Source organism: Chiloscyllium punctatum, chromosome 14 (genome assembly GCF_047496795.1).
Source record: "Chiloscyllium punctatum isolate Juve2018m chromosome 14, sChiPun1.3, whole genome shotgun sequence".
Lineage (NCBI taxonomy): Eukaryota > Metazoa > Chordata > Chondrichthyes > Orectolobiformes > Hemiscylliidae > Chiloscyllium > Chiloscyllium punctatum.
Genome location: NC_092752.1, coordinates 35821451 through 35844175, shown reverse-complemented (window position 1 = coordinate 35844175; position 22725 = coordinate 35821451). Strand labels below are relative to the sequence as shown.

Sequence of the window (22725 nt, the reverse complement as noted above, 5' to 3'; positions counted from 1 at the left end):
CCACTGCTCCTATTTTTAGAGAGCAGCTTTTGATAATGATTCTGTCACTGTCATTGGTCTCTTGTCTAGAAGCATCTTTTGTTTCTTTAGTTTTCTCACAGTCATTCCCCTTTGATTTGCAGCATAATTTCTTTTGCCATTTCATCAGCCTTCTGTTCTATCATACATATTGCTTTTTGTCCATTCTTTCCTATTTCCTTTCCTAACTTCTGTACTTACTTGGAAACTTTTACATCTTAAAATTGTTAATAGTTTTGTTGAAAGGCCGCTGCCCTGAATGGTTAATTTTCTTTACGTGTCCTCAGATGTTGTCTGATCTGTTGAGTATTCATAATGTTTTCTTTATACTTCCCAGCATCTGCAGTACATTGCTTTTGTAAAGTGCATAATTCTTTCAATAGAAGTTAGTTCACTGGGCCTGCACTTGAAGGGTGGTGTTGCACTGAAATAAAATGTAAAATATTACAACTCCATCTCTTATCCATGCTGTCTTCAGTTGTAGATTTTGACTGCTACATTGATCCTGTCGATTTACTCTGTTGTAGTGTTTGCCATGGCAATGTTCCTGTGGAATATTTTGGAAAGACTGAAGGAATTAAGTTGAAAGGTTGAAAATAGATTTAACCTCTGTGCAGCTATGTATTAATCGCCACATTCCTTATTTGTCATTACTTGATTTATCTTGATTATTACACGTGGTATCAAATTTTCTAGACTTTAATACTATTTAATCTTCTTAGATTTAAAATATGAAAACATACAGTACACTCTTTTTCATCATCCTTCTGCATCGAGCAACAGATTCTTTTCCCCCCCTCCCTTCTCCTTACATGAGATAAAACATGTCCTGGCCATTATTGCATTTCTGCTTGAAAGTGATATTTTCCTCCAGGTCCAGATGCTGTTACAGAGCTTCCTGGGTTCAGCAGAGGCCAAGCCTGTTCATCTCAGGGTGTCTGCTTAATGTCAGAGCTGTGCTCTGAAGGCGCTGCAGGCATTTAGTGGTGTGTTTCACATGGTCTAGTTTTCAGATGTATGATCCCCAAAGGCACTTTGAGAGGCATAATTTAGGATGGGCACACAGTTTGTCAGGCTTGTTGATGATTATATACATACTGATGAGTGTGAAATATGAGCACCCCACTCCATGTAATGTCTATTTTTGTGAGGACACAACAGATTCAAGATTCCTCGACATCGTATTACTGATGAAAGCAACACCGTATCGTTTTTCAGGAACGGCTGAGGTAGGTCTGACTATTGAAGTAAACAATGAATGTTTAATTTGTCGTTCTAATGATTGGATTTTATGCTGTAGTTACTCGGTGCTTTAAGTATGTAGGGATTTTACATTGGAAGAAGGAAATGTGAGGAAGAGAATCGATAGCAACACTGATTATTCATTGTTTGGATGCTGATATTAATATGATCTTCTGATAGATTGGTTTTGTACTTACCAAGGTAAAGAAGATCCATATTATGCAATGGACTATTTTTTCTAATCAATGCTGACCTAACTTCTTCCAAGTGAGGCACAACATGGGCATATAGAAACAGCACTGTTCAGAGCTCCATACACTCTACTCATCCAAAGTCACACCTGCACTTGTAGTGAGTAGGACTGGCTTCAGAAGTAAAAGTTATTAATTATAACTGGTTACCTGAGTGTAATGGAAGAAAAGGCTAGCAATCTATTAAATTGCAGAGAAATCAAAGGCAATAATTTTAAAATAGCTAGCTTCATAATCAAAGCCAATGCAAGAAATCAACTGCTACTATATATCTATACTTCTACTAAAGCAAACATACTTGTCAATATTTCCAAGAGAAAACTTAAAAACAAATTTGAGATCCTGGCTGTTATTAATTCTTGCATAGATGAGTGCCAGGGGCAGAATTTCAACACCCAAACTCCCAATGCATGTTTAATCACAGCAAAGATCAAGTATTACAAGAGCAACAGTGAGGACTGCAGATGCTGAAGATTAGAATAGAGAGTGTGATGCTGGAAAAGCACAGCAGATCAGGCAGCATCCGAGGAACGGGAGAGTCAATATCTTGGGCAAACACCCTTCATCAGTTTGAAGGGCTTTTACCCAAAGCACAGACTCTCCTGCTCCTCAGATGCTGCCTGACCTGCTGTGCTTTTCCAGCATCACACTCTTGACCCTAAGTATTATAAATACAGCCTCACTTGTTAAGAGCTTTTAAATTGAATTCTTTGCATTCTATTTATTACACTTATTTCACAAAAACACTCCCTAAAAGAACAACATAAATGCTTCCATTTACCCATGCCAGTGTATGTGCCAGTGTAAAACCCATGCCAACATCCTTACTACATCTGACTGAAAATGATGTCAATCTATATTGAAGTCTAGACAATTGAATTTCTGTCTACTTGGAATTGGGCTCAAGTTGACTGACATTGATTTATGTAACAGCATATAGGAGGTGTTTAAATGAGTTGTGCAGAGCCAATTGCAAAATAAGGAAGACTGAAGAAGCAGCTAGCATAACTACAGTGGAATACAGCAGAAGTTTATTTTCTGTCCATTGATTCTACTTGCTGGGGAAGTGAGAAAATGGGGCTTATCCTGGGAATAAGAGCTCAATCATATTGGACTGAGTTAAGGATAATTTTATTAACTTGAAGTATTATGAACCTTTTGAATTGGCTTTCGCAGTACATTATGGATATTCCATTAATTAACACATTTAAGGGCAGGAAAGACCATTCTCTGGTCTTTTGCGATATGAAGGAATATAGGCAGGTGGTAAACAATTTTAATAAAGGTCCTGGTTGTGGTTATAAGTTTGTTTGCTGAGCTGGTAGATTTGTTCTTGGACATTTCGTCACCATGCTAGGTAACATCATCAGTCAACCTCCATTGAAGTGCTCATGTTCTGTTCCACTTTCTATTTATGTGTCTGGGTCTGTTGTGGTGGGTGATATCACTTCTGTTCTTTTTCTCAGAGGTTGGTAATGGGATCCAAATTGATGTGCTTATTGATGGAGTTCTGGTTTCAATGCTAGGAATTTTAGGAATTCCCATGTGTGTCTCTATTTAGCCTGTCTTAGGATGGATATGTTGTCCCAGTCAAAGTGGGCTGAGGGGTGACCTTATAGAGGTTTACAAAATTATGAGGGGCATGGATAGGATGAATTGACAAAGTATTTTCCCTGGGAGTGGGGAGTCCAGAACTAGAGGGCATAGGTTTAGGGTGAGAGGGGAAAGATATAAAAGAGACCTAAGGGGCAACTTTTTCACACAGAGGGTGGTACTTGTATGGAGTGAGCTGCCAGAGGATGTGGTGGAGGCTGGTACAATTGTAACATTTAAGAGACATTTGGATGGATATGTGAATAAGAAGGGTTTGGAGGAAGATGGGCCGGGTACTGGCAGGTGGGACTAGATTGGGTTGGGATATCTGGTCGGCGTGGATGGGTTGGACTGAAGGGTCTGATCCATGCTGTACATCTCTATGGTGTTCTTCTTTGTATGTTTGTAAGGATATTAATGATAGTGGGTCATGTCATTTGGTGGCTAGTTGGTGTTTATGTATCCTTGTAGCTAGTTTTCTACCTGTCTGTCCAATGTAGTGTTTGTTACAGGCTTTGCATGGTATTTTGTAAATGACATTCGTTTTGCTGGTTGTTGGTATAGGGTCCTTTAGGTTCATCAGTAGTTGTTTCAATGTGTTTGTAGGTTTGTGGGCTACCATGATGACAAGGGATAGGTATAGCCTGGTATTCATCAGAGATGTCTTTGATGTATGGTAGTGTGGCTAGAGTTTCTGGGTGTGTTGTGTCTACTTGTTTGGGTTTGTTGTTTTAGAATCAGTGGACTATGTTTATCGGGTACCCATTGTTCTTGAACACATTGCATATTTTCCTTCTGCTGCTTGTAATTCCTGGGTGCTGCAGTGTGTTGTGGTCTGTTTCATGGAATTAAGCTAGAAATCGCCATGATCATGTTGAGCAGAATAGGCTTAACAAATGGTCTACACTTGTTCTACTTCTTATGTTTATTCTGAAACTTTCTGGAGTGGTACTTAATGATAGAATCTATATTCTAGCCATCATACTTCAATAAAAGAACTTAAAGACATTTTCATGTTAGAAATGATCAAGAGGGCTCTTTTTTCATGTATCTACTGTTGAAGTGCTACTGAGATCCTCACAAAAATGAATTGCAAGTATTTCTACAAATGTTTGGATTGGCTTTAAATGCTTTCACTTAGTACAGTGCTGAATGTTAATTGCATACAAAACACTGCATACATTAATCAAAAGGATATATTGATCTCCAGTTACCAGTCTCACATCAGTACCTGATTTTAGCAATGTAGCACCAGCTGATACTGGTTTCTGCCAAGGGACAACTGAATTCTGTTAACGCCTGCCCGGACTCTGTAGCCAAGAGCTGACAGTAAAGGGGAATCGTGAACATATGAAATGACTGAATATGGACTTTGAGATTTTCAATGAAAAGGCACCAGTGTTTCCCACCTCCTGGAGGTGATCTCATAAATTTTCCTGTGTATCCTTTGGGTGTTCCACACCCACATTGCACAACACACATTGCATTAGTTAAATGCATGTGAACATTATGCAATTTAACTGGTCTATTAAAGAAAATTCATTGATGGGTGTGGGCCTTTTCACACAGTAATTACTTTAAATGCTGACAAACCTGCTAAAGAGAAGTTACTAGCTACTTTCAATCATTTGATTTTTACTTTCCTGAATTCTATATGTTAAAAAAAACTGGTTTCATCGCTATGTACTCATTAAGGCCATTTGCTAATAAACTTTGACACCTATTTGATCAAATTATTACTTTACTTTATCAAGAGAGAATTCTGTTTACATGTTATACAATGTTTATTTCTGAATCACTTAGCAGACATTATTTTGGGGCAAAGATCGCACAATCTGATTGTTGAAAAGCATCACAAAACTATTCGCCAGGTAGAGTCATAGAGATGTACAGCATGGAAACAGACCCTTCGGTCCAACTTGTCCATAAAGACCAGATATCCCAACCCAATCTAGTCCCACCTGCCAGCACTTGGCCCATGTCGCTCCAAAACTTCCTATTAATATACCCATACTGATGCCTTTTAAATATTGCAATCGTATCAGCTTTCACCACTTCCTCTGGCAGTTTATTCTATACACGTACCGCCCAGCAATAAAAAGTTGCCCCTGAGGTCTCTTATGTCTTTCACCTTTCACTCTAAACCTAGTTCTGGACTCCCCCACCCCAGGGAAAATACTTGGTCTATTTATCCTATCCATGCCCCTCATGATTTTATAAACCTCTATAAAGTCACCCCTCAGCCTCTGACACTCCAGGGAAAACAGCCCTAGCCTATTCAACCTCTCCCCATAGCTCAAATCCTCCAACCTTGGCAACATCCTCGTAGATCTTTTCTGAACCCTTTCAAGTTTCACAACATCCTTCCGCTAGGAAGGAGACCAGAATTGTATGCAATATTCCAACAGTGGCCTAACCAATGTCCTGTACAGCCCCCACATGACCTCCCAACTCTGATACTCAATACTCTGCGCAATAAAGGAAAGCATACCAAACACCCTCTTCACTATCCTATCTACCTGTGACTCCACTTTCAAGGAGCTATGAACTTGCACTCCAAGGTCTGTTTGTTCAGCAACACTCCCTAGAACCTTAAGTGTATAAGTCCTGCTAAGATTTATTTTCCCAAAATGCAGCACCTCACATTTTTCTAAATTAAACTCCATCTGCCACTCCTCAGCCCATCTGATCAAGATCCCATTTTAAATCAGAGGTAATCTTCTTTGAGGACCACTACACTTCCAATTTTGGTGTCATCTGGAAACTTATTTACTCTATTATGCTCACATCCAAATCATTTATATAAATGATGAAAAGTAGTGGACCCAACACCGATCCTTGTGGCACTCCACTGGTCACAGGCCTCCAGTCTGAAAAACAACTCTCCACCACCACCCTCTGTCTTCTACATTGAGCCAGTTCTGTATCCAAATAGCTAGTCCTCCCTATATTCCATGAGATCAGTCTCCCATGGGGAACCTTGTCGAACACCTTACTGAAATCCATATAGATCACATCAACTGCTCTGCCCTAATCCATCCTCTTTGTTACTTCTTCAAAAAACTCAATCAAGTTTTCAAAGTTTGGGAGAAGATTTGTAGCTCAGGTGCTCGTTGTTGTGGTTCTGTTCGCCGAGCTGGGAATTTGTGTTGCAGTCGTTTCGTCCCCTGTCTAGGTGACATCCTCAGTGCTTGGGAGCCTCCTGTGAAGTGCTTCTGTGATCTCTCCTCCGGCATTTATAGTGGTTTGTCTCTGCCGCTTCCAGTTGTCAGTTCCAGCTGTCTGCTGCAATGGTCGGTATATTGGGTCCAGGTCGATGTGTTTATTAATTGAATCTGTGGATGAGTGCCATGCCTCTAGGAATTCCCTGGCTGTTCTCTGTTTGGCTTGTCCTATAATAGTAGTGTTGTCCCAGTCGAATTCATGTTGCTTGTCATCTGTGTGTGTGGCAACTAAGGATAGCTAGTCATGTCGTTTCGTGGCTAGTTGGTGTTCATGGATGCAGATCGTTAGCTGTCTTCCTGTTGGTCCTATGTAGTGTTTTATGCAGTCCTTGCATGGGATTTTGAACACAAAACCAATGTAGTGTACAAAATGTAGTGCCACTCTCATTGTTGACAACGTCTTCCCTTATTCAGTGTCACCAACTCCAATCCTCAACACCATTAACCCTACATACCTTCTGCTCACTTGCCAGATGCATGTCCTACCTGCCCAAGTGTGACAGCTGTGCTACCATTCCTTATTTTCAAGAGCATCCTGATTCTGAGCGGCTGACAGACAATTTCTAAACTCCTGGATTGGTGTTAGAGTCTGTCATTATCATTCTGGGACTGTCTGAGCAAAGGCCATCTGCCTTGACCTTAATAAAACCTGCTGACAACCGCAGCAAGATTCCTGGCTTTGTGACTGTACTAAACATCAAGACAGAAATAATATAAGCCTCTGATCTGTGGCTGAGAGGGCAAAGCACATAAGGCAAGGCAAAGGTGTTGTATGCATCCAGGTAGGTTCGCAGTGAGTGAGTGCTATGACAGCAAGGGAAGAGTCTGGTCCAGTCTGTGAACTATGCACATGTCCTTAGTACAGTCTCCTTGCTGCAGCATTACAATGATAGTTCCCAATGCAGTCCCAAGCACTGCAGCTTATTGTAACTGCAACAGAGATGTGCCATGGGGGTTCTTAGAGGTTGTTATATATTTGATGCCATTGTCTGTGGATGTGGGGTGTGTGTGTTTTCTGCCCATGGTGTGTACCTTGAGATGTTGATATCCAGTGCCTGACATGGAGGCTGCTCAGAGTAAAAGGGAACTCATTCACTGGGTACTCGCTTTGGTTTCCATGTTGAGTTTTATCAACTTCTACCTTATTTTGCGAGTTTGGTAAGATAGAAAGCTGAATATTGATGAGGTGAATTGGGTTGTCAGCAAGGTATTGAAGAAGTAATACTTCTTGCTTAATTGGCAACTCACCACTGCCTAGTGGGAAATTGACCGCACCACTTGTGAAAAGCATAAACGATGGTGGGAAATGCTCCCAATGTGGAGATTGGTTTTGTCAGAGTTCTCATTTGACTCAGCAATAATTCTTGTCACAGCCCACCTCACTCAGGCCTCTTAAAGATTCCAACTTTAGTCTAACTTCTGGATAACTATTAAATTAACACCAACACCCAACATACCACAAACATCCTCCACTATGTCTCACCCAGACCCCATTTAGCTCTCCATTACTGGACCTGTCCTCCCCAAACCTCACACCCATGAACCCCCACCCCTCCCAAGACCCAAAACCCCAACCAGAATTTTGGTTTGTGCTGGAATGAGAAAAGGATTATACGAGACATTGTTAAAAATCAAAGAGAGCCCCTACCTTTTACAAGTGACTGTCTTCGACAGAGAAAACTGGCACCCAACCAGCACTGCAAAAAAAGCTGATATTCTTTTATGAACATAGTTCATGTGACCAGTGGTGTGCCACAAGGATCGTTGCTGGGTCCACTGCTTTTCATCATTTATATAAATGATTTGGATGTGAACATAAGAGGTATGGTTAATAAGTTTGCAGATAACACCAAAATTGTGGTCTTCAAAGAAGATTCCCTCACAGTACAATGGGATCTTTATCAGATAGGACAATGGGCCAAAGAGTGGCAGATGGTGTTTAATTTAGATAAATGTGAGGTGCTACATTTTGGAAAAGCAAGTCAGGGCAGGATTTATACACTTAATTTAAGGTCCTGGGGAGTGTTGCTGAAGAGAGAGATTTTGGTTCATGGTTCCTTGAAAATGGAGTCACAGGTAGATAGGATAGTGAAGAAGGCATTTGGTATGCTTTCCTTTATTGGTCAGAGTATTGAGTACAGGAGTTGGGCGGTCATGTTGTGGCTGTACAGGACATTGGTTAGTCCATTTTTGGAATATTGTGCACAATTCTGGTCCCCTCCATCTATCGGAAAAAAGTTATGAAACTTGAAAGGGTTCAGAAAATATTTACAAGGATGTTGCCAGAGTTGGAGGGTTTGAGATATCGGGCGAGGTTGAACAGGCTGGGGCTGCTTTCCCTGGAACGTTGGAAGCTGAGAGGTGACCTTAGAGAGGTTTATAAAATCATGAGGGGCATGAATAGGATAAATAGTCAAAGCCTTTTCCCTCAGGTGGGGGAGCCCAGAACTAGAGACCATAGGTTTAAGGTGAGAGGGGAAAAATTTAAAAGGGATCTAAGGGGCAACTTTTTCATGTACAGGATTGTTCTGTATGGAATGAGCTGCCAGAGGAAGTGGTGGAGGCTGGTACAATTGCAACTTTTAAAAGGCATCCGGATGGTTAATTGGATAGGAAGTGTTGAGAGGGAATTGGACCAAGTGCTGGCAAATGGGACTAGATTAGGTTTGGATATCTGGTTGGCATGGACGAGTTGGACCGAAGGGTCTGTTTCCATGCTGTACATCTCTATGACTTCTTGTTTTTATCAACCTTGGTATAGGTCAAGGATAAACTAATTATTTCACATTTTATTTGTTGTCAAAGGAAACAAACTAGTTACTTTGTTACCAAGCTTTCTTCAAGAACTGATGTACCTTTAGAAACAATTTGAAATTTTTGATGAGAGGAAAATTATGTCACATTGTCAAACTTAGAACAGTGTAGCACAGGAACAGGCCCTATGGCCCACTATGTCTGAAATGACCATGACACTATTCTCAACCATGACACTATTCTCAACTAATCCCACCTGGCTGCATATGGTCCATAACCCTCTGTTCTCTGCCTGTTCATGTGTCTGGTAAATTCCTCCTAACATTACTATTGAATCTGCCTCTACTACTTCCCTTGACAGCATGTTCCAAGCAGCCACCACCCTTTGTATTTAAAAAAACATGCTTCACACATCTTTAAATTTTCCCCTTCTCACATTAAACCTATCTCCTGTAGTATTTAATATATCCACCATGGGAAAAAAAATCCTTCTAACCACCCTATCCATGCCTCTCATAATTTTATACACTTCTATCAGTTCACCCCTCAACCTTGAACATTCCAATGAAAACAATCCAAGTTTGTCCAACCTCTACTTACAGCTAATGCACTCCAATCTAGGAAAAGCTCTTCTGCACCCTCTTCAAAGCCTCCACATTCTTCCTATAGTGTGGTAGCCAGAACCACACACAATACTGCAAATTAGGCTAACTAAAGCTTTACACAGATGCAACATGACCTGCCACCTTTTATAGTTAGTCCCCTGACCAAAGAAGGCAAGCATGTTGAATGCCTTCCTCACAATCTTATCGACTTATGTTGCCATCTTTAGGGAGCTATGGACATGCAGGTAAATAATGTTTGTACTCGTCTCAGAGGGTGGAATTCAAAGGGGGCAGGAGCTTTGAAGGTAAGGGAAGGGGCTGGCTTCAAGAGGTTATCCACTTGCCCCCACCCACCCCTTCACCCTGAGCAATTGGAAGGGCTCACCCAAATTGCCAAGCTGGTCATTCTGATTTCCCATGTGGAAACTTAGCCATTTATCTCATTCACTAGAAAGGCAGGTGATTAGGGAGGTGGTGCCATTAACTAACCACTAAAAGGCTTAAATTGGTGATGGGTTGAGGAGGTCAAAATGGATTCTTCTCACCCAGAAATTAATGACCAAAGTTGAGAGAAGGGAATATATTGGGAAATGTTGGCCCTGGCAGAACATTAATCTCCTTCTCGATGCCTGCAGTGAGGGGCGAGGGGCGAGGGGTGAGGGGGAGTTGTGGTCATTATCCTTTCATTGTAGTTCTTATTATTAAGTAAATGTACGAGAGAGAATATCATGTTCAAATGGTGGGATAAGTCACCTTGAGATTTGGATGATGTTCAATCGCGTTCGAGGTTTTCGGTAAGGTTAATTGCTGATGTGGTGATTAGTGATGATAACTGGATAGGAAATATGAAATGTAATCACTATTATAAAACAAGTGCAAGCTTAACACTAAAATGGAGAATTTGTTATGAGAGGAATTAACTTTGATGAACCAAATAATCATTTTGACTTTTTTACTGTGCCTTGAAATGATATGAAAACATGATTTACTAATCTGATCACTGTAACAATGTCACTTTATATTTTAAAACGATTTGATTTACAACATTCTGAGAACAATAATGAATGCATTGTGTGGTATTGCTCATTCAACGTACAGACAGCACAATTGACTCATTTGCAGACTACAAAACAGTAATTTATGTGCTTGATTTTACACCCTGTCTTCAAACTCTATAAATGGTTAGGTCTACATGAGGGAAGTGTTTATATGGTGGGTAGCATGCCTGCCTTTCATTACTGAACTCTTATTCAAACAGACCTCAATGTTCCTTCTAATCACATGAATCATTTGAAAGATTAAAACCAAAACTCATTAAAGGTTTACTTGTCATGAGATTCCTTGAAAAAAAAGAGTATAATCACATCAGTTTTTTAAGCATTAGTTTAGTTGTGTAAATCCTGAAATGTTTACAAGTTTTTACTCTGACTCTTTCAAACGTTCTCCTTCCTTCCTCCTGTGTGTATTATGGATCTATTGATGACAGTCAGCTACTGTTTGGTACTTTTATCAAGAGGCTTTTCTTGAGATGTGAGGCTGTGGTAAATGCCAACAAGTTGATTTTGGTGATGTTCATATTCAAAGGTGGCACGGTGGCTCAAGTTGTTAACATTGCTACCTCACAGCGTCAGCAGCGTGGATTTGGTTCCACCCTCAGGCAACTGTGTGTTGAGTTTGCACATTCTGCCCATGTCTGCGTGGGGTTTCCTCCCACAGTCCAAAGAAACAAATAGGACTGATACTTTTAATGGTAGGGCCTTGGATAGTGTGGCACTGGAAAAGCACAGCAGGTCAAGCAGTATCCGAGGAGCAGGAGAGTCGACGTTTTAGGATAAAGGGCTTATGCCTGAAACGTCGATTCTCCTGCTCCTGGGATGCTGCCTGACCTGCTGCGCTTTTCCAGCAACACATTTTTCAGCTCTGATCTCCAGCATCTGCAGTCCTCACTTTCTCCTATTTGACACACTTGCCTTTCATTGCTCAGTCCTTTGGGTATAGGAGTTAGGAGGTTACGTTGAGGTTGTACAGGACATTGGTGAGGCCACTTCTGGAGTACTGTGTCCCGTTCTGGTCACCCTGTTATAAGAAGGATATTATTAAGCTAGAAGGGGTTCAGAAGAGATTTACCAGAATACTGACAGGTATGGAAAATTTGACTTGAAAGGAAACACTGAACATGCTGAAATTTTGTTCACTGGAGTGTAGAAGGTTGAGAGATGACCTAGTAGAAGTTCATAACATCATGAGGGGTAAAGATAGGGTTAATGGTATTTGTCTTTTCCCTAGGATGGGCAGATTTCAAGACTAGGGGACCCATTTTTAAGGTGAGTGAAGAGAGATGTAAAAAAAGACATGAGGGGCAAATATGTTTACACAGAGGATGGTTCGCAAGTGGAATCAACTTCCAGAGGAAGCGATGGATGTGGGCACTATTACATTGAGATAAGTACATGAATAGGAAAGGTTCGGAGGGAAATGGGTCAGGAGCAGGCAGGTGGGACTAGTTTAGTTTGGGATTATGTTTGGCATGGACTGATTGGACCAAAAGGTCTGTTTCTGTGCTGTGTGACTCTATGTGCAGACTTAGAGTTATAGAGTCATAGAGATGTACAGCATGGAAACAGACCTTTCAGTCCAACCCGTCCATGCCAACCAGAATATCCCAATCCAATCTAGTCCCACCTGCCAGCACCCGGCCCATATCCCTCCAAACTCTTCCTATTCATAGACCCATCCAGATGCCTCTTAAATGTTGCAAGTGTACCAGCCTCCAGCACATCCTCTGGCAGCTCATTCCATACACGTACCATCCTCTGCGTGAAAACGTTGTCCCTTAGGTCTCTTTTATATCTTTCCCCTCCTACCCTAAACCTATGCCCTCTAGTGCTGACCTGATGGAAAATACCTTGTCTATTTATTCGATCCGTGACCCTCATGATTTTATAAATCTCTTGTAAACCCCTCAGCCTCCGATGCTCCAGGGAAAACAGCCCCAGCCTATTCAACCTCTCCCTATAGCTCAAACCTCCAACCCTGGCAATATCCTTGTAAATCTTTTCTGAACCCTTTCAGGTTTCACAGCATCTTTCCAATAGGAAAGAGACCAGAGTTGCACACAATACTCCAACAGTGGCCTAACAATGTCCTGTACAGTCACAACATGACCTCCCAAATCTTGTACTCAATACAATGACCAATAAAGGAAAGCATACCAAACGCCTTCTTCACCATCATATTTATCTGCAACTCCACTTTCATGGAGCTCTGAACCTTTACTCCAAGGTCTCTTTGTTCAGTATCACTCCTTAAGTCATTAACATTAAATGTATAAGTCCTGCTAAGATTTGCTTTCCCAAAATGCAGCACCTCGCATTTATCTGAATTAAACTCCATCTGCCACTTCTCAGCCCATTGACCCATCTGATCAAGATCCTGTTGTAATCGGAGGTAACTTTCTTCCCTGTCCACTATACCTCCAACTTATTAACTATACCTCTTATGCTCACATCCAAATCATTTATATAAATAACGAAAAGTAGTGGACCCAGCACCAATCCTTGTGGCACTCCACTGGTCACAGGCCTCCAGTCTGAAAAACAACCCTTGACCACCACACTCTAACTTTGAGCTAGTTCTGTATTGAAATGGCAAGTTCTCCTTATATTCCATGAGATTAAACCTTACTAACCAATCTCCCATAGAGAACTCTGTTGAATGCCTTACTGAAGTCCATATACATCACGTCCACAGCTTTGCCCTCATCAATCCTCTTTCTTACTTCTTCAAAAGCTTATTCAAGTTTGTGAGACATGATTTCCCACGCACAAAGCTATATTGACTGTCCCTAATCAGTCCTTGCCTTTCCAAATACATGTACATCCTGTCCCTCAGGAGTCCCTCCAACAACTTGCCCACCACCGAGGTCAGGCTCACTGGTCTATAACTCCCTGGCTTGTTCTTACTACCCTTCTTAAACAGTGGCACCACATTAGCCAACCTCCAGTCTTCTACCACCTTACCTGTGATCATTGATGATACAAATATCTCAGCTAGGGGCTCAGCAATCACTTCCCTCGCCTCTCAGAGTTCTCGGGTACACCTGATCAGGTCCTGGAGATGTATCCACTTATGTGTTTCAAGACGTCCAGCATTTCCTTCCATGTAATATGGACATTTTTCTAGATGTTACCATCTATTTTCCTACATTCTATATCCTTTTCCACAGTAAATACTAATGCAAAATACTCATTTAGTATCTCCTCCATTTCCTGTGGCTCCACACAAAGGCTGCCTTGCTGATCTTTGAGGGGCCCTATTCTCTCCCTAGTTACCCTATTGTCCCTAATGTATTTGTAAAATACCTTTGAGAGTATTCTCCTTAATTCTATTCGCCAAAGCTATCTCATGTCCCCTTTTTGCCTTCCTGATGTCCCTCTTAAGTATACTCCTAAGGATTCACTCGATCTATCCTGTCTATACCTGACATATTCTTCCTTCTTTTTGTTAACCAGACCCTCAATTTCTTTAGTCATCCAACATTCCCTATATCTACCAGCCTTTCCTTTCACCCTAACACAAATATACTGTCTCTGTACTCTCGTTATCTCATTTCTGAAGGCTTCCCATTTTCCAGCCGTCCCTTTACTTGCGAACATCTGCCCCTAATTAGCTTTTGAAAGATCTTGCCTAATACCATCAAAATTAGCCTTCCTCCAATTTAGAACTTCAACTTTTAGATCTGGTCTATCCTTTTCTCACAAGAGTAGGTCAAGTTTTGCACCTTTTTTAGTAGGTACATCCACATACTGAATCAGAAAATTGTCTTGTACACACTTAACGAATTCCTCTCCATCTAAACCCTTAACACTATGGCAGTCCCAGTCTATGTTTGGAAAGTTAAAATCCCCTACTATAACCACCCTATTATTCTAAGATCTCCTTACAAATTTGTTTCTCAATTTCCCTTTGACTATTAGGGGTCTACAATACAATCCCTTTGACTATTAGGGGTCTACAAAACTGAAAGTACTGGAGAAATTCAACAGCTCTGGCAGCATCTGTGGAAAGACAAACAAAGTCAACATTTCGAGTGTGCTCTGACTCTTTTTCTGTTTTGGACTTGAGATATTAAATTTCCATAACTACTGCTAGACCTGCTGAGTTTCTCTGGTTCTTTCTGGTTTGAGTTCAGATTTCCAGCGTTCACAGTATTTTGCTTGCATTCAGAATAATGAACATCATATGGTAAGTAAAGTGTTTACAGGATTACAGAGATTGAGACAGAATCAGTGTTAATTAAACACAAGCTAGAGATGCAAGGAGCTCAGACTAGTAGCATGCTAGACCTCCCGGTGCCTCAAATGCATGTAACGATCACCTTTTTCAGGTAAGAGAAGCCTTTAGTTTATTTGGATGGAGCCAAACTCCAATGTTTGTTTGTTTCCATGAAAGGCTACTGTACAGAACCAATCTGCATTTGTGACTAAGTATATTTGTCAATTTTTTTCTAAAAAAGAGTAAAATGGGGGTCCATTCAGTTATCAGACCCTCCCAGTGCCTCAAATATGTGTAAATATTATCTTGTGCAAGTAAGAAATGTCTTGGGTTTGTTTGTTGGATAAAGTCAAACTTCAACATTTCTTTGTTCCTTCATATGCTACTGTACAGAACCAACTGTGTTTGTGTGTGTGTGTATATATATATTATACATATATGTATATAAAGAATTTTTTATGGATAAAATATGTTGTTGAAAGAAAAAAAATCTAGTCAGATAATAGACCTTCTGAGTGCAAAACAACCAACCAATGCCCAACTAAATCTATCGGATACAGAATCCATGAAAGGACAACATTCAGGCTTGAATCTCTGGGAGAAGCACAAACCTTACAACTACAGCATTCCAAGGCACGGGTCTCAAAAAATTATTTCCAAAAAGACCAATCCTGCTTACTACCATGCCCTGGAATTGAGCATATGAATTTGGAAATACAGACACTGCACAGTAATGCAATTAACTTGGTGCAAACTAGGGCACTCTCATCATTAGATATTCAGTAGCATGTGTGATATATTTCCACATGGATAAGATTGTTTCAAGTTTACCAAAGAGCATGACAGTAGTGGACTCGTAATGGTCTTCAAATTGATGGCATGAAAATAAGATATCGTGAGAAGCAATGGTAACAAATGCAGATGTGTCACTCACCTGGAACTTACAACTAATAACAAATTAGGTGTGGAATCTTCCTCTCCCTGGTGTGATCTGATTAATGGTGGGAAGGGTGGGAAAATACAGTGAAGTTTAAAGAACTCAGATTCTTGTCTTTAAGTAACACTCCACCCCACCAAGCCTTATATGGTAACTCCAGAATCCTACAATTGAGCGGTAACTACCTTATTTTCATGTATGTGCATTTCATTAAAACCCCAATTCATCTCGTTAATGTGGTACTTCCAATTCTTTCCTCCACTTTGAAATTAGATGGCCCAAGTTCCCAACAGACTGGGTACTTGGCAGCTGCAGCTTGCTAACTACTTCTCCAGGACATCCTGCAACTTTTTTCTCAGAAGAACATCTGTGGCCACCACTCTCCTTGACCTTGTGTCCAACCAAGTCAGCAAACCATCTGCCTTCACACATCTCACATACTTTGTGAACCTTAGACCTCAGTCAACAGTGTACAGTCCAAATCCTTGCCCCAAGCATTTCTGATCACATTGTGTAGGATGATGAATAAATCGCCCTAATGCCTGCTGTACACTAGCTGTGTTTGTCTACGTGGAAAGATTGAGCTGAGTTGACAAAGTGACCTGCTGTTCACCCATTCTTTGAACATGTCGTAGGAGCTGGTCACTTCACATCTTGGATCATCAAACTGTTAATGATAGGTAGACTCTGAATCTTTAACATTGCAGTTGTGGCTAGATAAGAAAGTCTCACTCACTCTCACACTCAGTTAATGATGAAATGAGAACATCTATTTACAAAAGTGGAAATGTATTTAAATTGGTGTTTCACGTGTAATATTCACCTGCCTTCAAACGGTTTTTTTTCTTTCTTTCCTCCCAGTACATAGCAGTGCATTCCCAAGTTCAGCAGCTGTGGTGGAACTCTACAGTGAAGTCCATTGGCCTTGGAGGCTTGGTTAGACAATACTGGGGCTTTTTTCTCTGGAAGGCAAGACATGCTGGGTGCCCCTCCTCAGCTTAAAATCCATCAAGGGCTGAAGGTAACAAGGTTGCATGAAGGAGGAAGGCTCAGGAACCACTGGAGTGCTCTGAGAGGAAACTTCTGGGGGTGAGAGTACCTGAGTGTAGTCCCTCTGTCTGGGTGTGTAATGGCACTACTCAGACTCTCCGTGAGAAAGGTGCACCTGGGATGACCTATCTCTCTCTATATCTATCTCTCTCTCTCCTCCATCTTTTTCTTTTATTCTTTTCTTTCATCTTCTGATATGATAGGGAAGCTGGGATAGTGAGAGAGGTGGCAGCAGTGGGGGCAGAACCAAGGACTCTTGGCTTCAGTAGGCCCAGAGCCTGGACACAGGAACCCAGTGGGGCTGTCACTTGGTGCCCAGAGTGGGGCTATGGGAGGGCCACAGTGGGGATTTCATGGATTATAGGGGCGAGGGCCAAGTGTGGACAGGAGGCAGGGTGCTGGTGCAGACCTGAGGCAAGGCCCAGTGTGGTCTGCTTGAATGGCTGTAATGTTGAACTTTTCATTTTTTAAATTTTTCTAACTTGTTCCTAAGGTGCTGTACCTATGTACCTTTGTACCCAAAATGGCACTGTAAGTGGTGAGTTTGTAAACACTTCACTGCACTCATGGGAGTACCTGTGACAATAAACCTAATGCTAATTCTAATGAGGGCAATGGAGTGTAGGTCTGTGTGTTTATCCAGCAGATGATAAGACTCCTGGCCCTGGGTGTCCATGTCAGCCACCAACCTTGACCTTATTTTTTGCATTCTGAATAAATGTCCCATTATCCATTTGAATACCTGATTTGGAGCTTTCAAGAGTCAAGGTGTCGTTTTCTTGTGAGCAATGAACAATTGTTTAGTGATTACAAATTATATTCATTCTTGGGATGTCTGAAGAGACTGTTGAACTCTCACATGGGTGTGACTTAACCAGGTCTGACTGTGAAAATTGTACCTCAGACATTTGAACAGTGCAAATGAAGATATATTTACAAAAGTAGAAGGCTATTTACAATGATGTTTCTCCCAACGGGGAGCTCAGTATGTTTTCTTTGATCACTGCCTTCCATTTAAGTGCAGCCTTGACTTCTACAGCTGGGGTAAAGTGAGCCTGCAGTGTTGCTAGGCCCATTGACTTAGAAGAATTAAGTGGTTGGTCTTTCCTGTCTTTGGGCCTAGGCACCCAAGACTGCTGAAAGTCATTTGCAGGTTTACTCTCCTGGGTTTAGGTTGCTGCAGGCTCTCAGACATTGACAAGGTGGTGGGAGGGGGCATCTCTAACTAATGGGGGCGGAGGGGCGCGCAGTTTTAAGTCAAACACTTGGCTGTGGGTGTGGAGTCACATGTAGGCCAGACCAAGTAAAGGACGGCTGATTTCCTTCACTCCAACTGAGTGAACCAGTGGACTTTCTTTGCAACAATTGACAGTGGCGTCACAGTTGCCATTAGGACAGCTCCCTTTACAGATTTTAGAACATTTGCCTCGGACTCTGTATTGCTAGTTTATTGACATTACCGCTATTCCACCATCTGTCGCTAATGAGGTGAAGAGCAGAACCTTTCACGAGAACATTTGCAGGGTCCAGGTGGACCAGACAACGTAAATCTTACTCACCAGTGAGAATATTGCAATTAACATGGGCGGCACGGTGGCACAGTGGTTAGCACTGTTGCCTCACAGTGCCAGAGACCCGGGTTCAATTCCTGCCTCAGGCGACTGTCTGTGTGGAGTTTACACATTCTCCCCGTGTCTGCGTGGGTTTCCTCCGGGTGCTCCGGTTTCCTCCCACAGTCCAAAGATGTGCAGATCAGGTGAATTGACTATGCTAAATTGCCTGTAGTGTTAGGTGAAGAGGGGAATGGGTCTGGGTGGGTTGCGCTTCAGAGGGTTGGTGTGAACTTGTTGGACCAAAGGGCCTGTTTCCACACTGTAAGTAAATCTATCTAACATCATTTATTTGGGCCAATCCAGAGCTTACATCTTACTCTGATTTAAACTGTAGCAACCTGTTTCTACACGTAATGGTTTACTCTCTTTCATCTCATCTGAAGCCATTTCTATTGACACCACACTTGTCAGTATTGTGCACTTAAACTTGGTGCGGCTGTAAAATATGCAGTGGGAGAATGGGCATGACTGTGGTGGGGGTGAAGAGGGTAGCGACGAATGTGCATAAAGGGGGATTGGTCACTCCCTCTCATTCTATCCTCGCTTCCCCCTCAATCCCTTGGCCTCATTCTCCCCCACAGTCCTCACATCCCTTACCAATGGAATTCAATCTGGATAAATGTGAGGTGATACACATGGGCAGGACAAACAAGGTAAGGGAATGCACGATGAAGGACCCTGGCAAACACTGAGGTTCAGAGTGACCTTGGTGTGCAAGTACACTGGTCCCTTAAGTTATCAGGACAAGTGGAAAAAGTAGTTAAGAAAATATATGCCCTTACTAGACAAGTTTATGAGCAGGGAGGTTACGCTGCAGCTGTATAAAACACTGATGAGGTGACAGCTACAGTATTGTGTGCAGTTCTGGAATCCATATTATTGGAGAGATATGACTGCATTGGAGAGAGTGCAGAGGAAATTTACCAGGATGTTGCTGCTGGGGTTGTTTTCCTTAAAGCTGAGGAGATTGAGAAGGGCATGATTGAGATATGTAAAATTATGTAAAACGCCTATTTACAAGTGGTTTTACTGTAATACGTGTCATAAATCATTTTGTTTTATTTTCTTAAATCAAAAGTACTTTTGTAAATGTGGCTGGAGAAAAGTCTTTATAATAATGTAATCTTGTGGAGGAGTTCACTGCCGGAGTGAATCCAAACAGCCTGTTGCTAAATTATTTTTAAAAAGAGATTGTTTTCACTGTTTTTGGGTGATTAAGGCTACAGGTTTAGGGAGGGGGAAATATCAATAAAGTTGCATAGGTAGAAGGCTTTCTAGGATACTTCCAACTGAAGCTCTGCAGGCAGAGAGTGTGCATCGATATGCCTGCAGTATGTGGGAGATCTTAGATGTTCCAAGCAGACTGGATGACTACCTCTACAAGCAAGTTTGACCAGCTTCAGCACTGGACTTTGGACCTTGAGCATTGGCTGAAGGTACTGCAGTGTATTTGCAAGGCTGTGTGTCATGTGGTTAAAATGTTTTTAGACCTGATCATTCTGCAGCTTAAAGAAGTGCAGTCAAAGAGGAAATGGGTGACTGTCCATCAGAAGCAGTAGCCAGAGTCCATCTCACTCAACAACAGAACCTCTGTGTTGGTGCAGGTTCCTGTGAGGAGTGAAGCCAGAGCTCAGCAACACAAAGTGGGAGCAGAAAGAGAGGTGGAGAACAATAATGGCAAGAGATTCAATAGTGAGGGGTACAGACAGGTATTTCTGCAACCACAGGTGTGATCCCAGAATGGTGTGTTGTCTTCCTGGAGTCAGGGATATCGTGAATGGCTGCAGGGCATTCTGAAGTAGGAGGGCAAACAGTCAGAGATCGTGGTTCACATTGGGACCAATGAAATAGGGCAAGAAGAATTTAGGGAGCTCGGTAGCAGATTAAGAAGCAGAACCTCAAAAGGGTGTAATCTCTGAATTACTCCCAGTGCTTTGTACCACTGAGTACAGGAATAGGTGGGTCGAAAGGATGAACGCACAGTTGAAGAGGTGGGAGGGCTTTAGATTTCTGGATCACTGGGCTCAGTCTGGGAAAAGTGGGAGCTATACAAGTCTGATCTGTTGCACCTGAACTGGAATGGGGCTAACATCCTGGGGGAGAGGTTTGCTTGTGTGTTTGGTGAGAGTTTAGATTAATTTGGTAGCGGGATGGGATAAGGAAGGTGTAAAATATACTCTGGGTGTGGGATTTCATTGCCCATCATCAACAGTGGCTTGGCAACAGCACTGCTGACTGAACTGCTGGTATCCTAAAGAAAATAGCTAGTAGCCAGGGTCTGTGGCAGGTAGTGAGAGAACCAACAAGAGGAAAAAAACATACTTGACCTCATCCTTATCAATCTGCCAGCTGCAGATGTATGTGTCCATGACAGTATTTGTTAGAGTGACCACTGTATAGTCCTTGTGGAGACCAAGTGCCACCTTCACAGTGAGAATACCTTCTGTTACGTTGCATGGCAGTATCGCCGTGCTAAATGACAGACTTCAAAATGATCAAGCAACTCAAGACTGGGCATCCACGAGGCACTGTGGGTCACTAAAAGGAGCAGGACCGTACTCCAACACAATCTGTAACCTCATGGCCTGACATATCTCCCACTCAACCATTACGACCAAGCCAGGGGATCAAGCTTGGTTCAATGGAGAATACCAGCGGGCATGCCGAGAGCTGCACCAGGCATACCTAAAAATGAGGTGTCACCCTAGTGAAGGTATGAAACAGGATTACTTGCATGCCAAACAGCATAAGCAGCAAGTGATAGACAGAGCTAGGCTACCCCACAACCAACCGATTGGCTCTTACCTCTGCAATCCTACCAAATCCAGTCACAATTGGTGGTGGACAATTAAATAACTCACTGGAGGAGGTGGCTTCACAAATATCTTCAATGATGAAAAAGCCCAGCACATCAGCGCAAAGGGTAAGGCTGAAGCATTCACTGCAATCTTCAGTCAGAAGTGCCAAATGGATGATCCATTTTAATCTACTCAGTGGTCCTCAGCATTACAGATACCAGTCTTCGGCCAACGCAATTCATTCCATGTCATACAAAACATCATTGGAGGTATTGGATACTGCAAAGGCTAAGGACCCTGACCATATTCCAGCAAGAATACTCAAGACTTGTGCTTTCGAACTGGCTGCTCTCCTAACCAAGCTCTTCCAATACAGTTACAACACCAGCATCTACCCAATGCTGTGGAAAATTGACCAGGTATGTCCTGTACACAAAAAGCAGGACAAATCCAACCCAGCCAATTAGCACCCCATCAGTCTACTCTCAATCATCAGTAAAGTGATGGAAGTTGTCATCAACAGTGCTATCAAGCAGCACTTGCTCAGCAATAACCTGCTCAGCGATGCCCAGTTTAGGTTCTGCCTGGTCCACTCACCTCCTGACCTCATTACAGCCTTGGTTCAAACATAGACAAAAGAACTAAATTCCAGGGATGAGGTGAGAATTATGTGAGGTGCCTTTGTCATTAAGGCCACATTTGACCAAGTTAGCAAAACTGGAATCAAAGGGTATTTGGAGCAAACTCTCCACTGGTTAGCCTCATACTTGGCACATAGGAAGATTGGGGTCTTCAAAGGTTAGGTACGGTTGTTGGAAGGTAGTCATCTCAACTTCAAGAAATCTTTGCAGGAGTTCCTCAGGTACTGAAGCAGTCCTTGTTCAAGTGCAACAAGATCTGCATAACATCCAGGCTTGGCCTGACATTTGGCAAGTCACATTTGCACCACATAAATGCCAGGCAATCTCCATCTCCAATAACTTAACCAATTTCCCTTGACATTCAATGGTGTTACCATCACCAAATTCCCCCACTATCAATAGCCTGGGTTACCGTTGACTAAAAACTCAACTGAACTTGCCACATCAACACAGTAGCTACAAGAACAGGCCAGAGGCTAAGAACACTGGGGTGAGTAACTCACCACCTCACTCCCAAAACCTGTTTATCATCAACAAGGCATGAGTCAGGAGTGTGATGGAATACTCCTGACTTGCCTGGTTGGGCACAGCTCCAACAATACTCAAGAGGCTTGACACCATCCAGGACAGAGCAGCCTGCTTAATTCACAGCACATCCACAAAAACATCCACTCCCTCCACCATTGATGCTCAATAGCTGCAGTGTGTACTATCTATAAGGTGCA

The 22725-nt window shown here is 42.1% G+C and overlaps 1 long non-coding RNA gene across 1 annotated transcript in view; it reads left to right on the top strand.

Annotated features, from left to right (window-relative positions):
- The first annotated feature begins 1047 nt into the window (after positions 1 to 1047).
- LOC140485476 (uncharacterized) overlaps positions 1048 to 22725 on the top strand; it is a 118189-nt gene continuing 96511 nt past the window's right edge. The window contains exon 1 of the long non-coding RNA XR_011962341.1: positions 1048 to 1247. This is a non-coding gene — a long non-coding RNA (uncharacterized lncRNA). The remainder of the gene's footprint in view (positions 1248 to 22725) is intronic.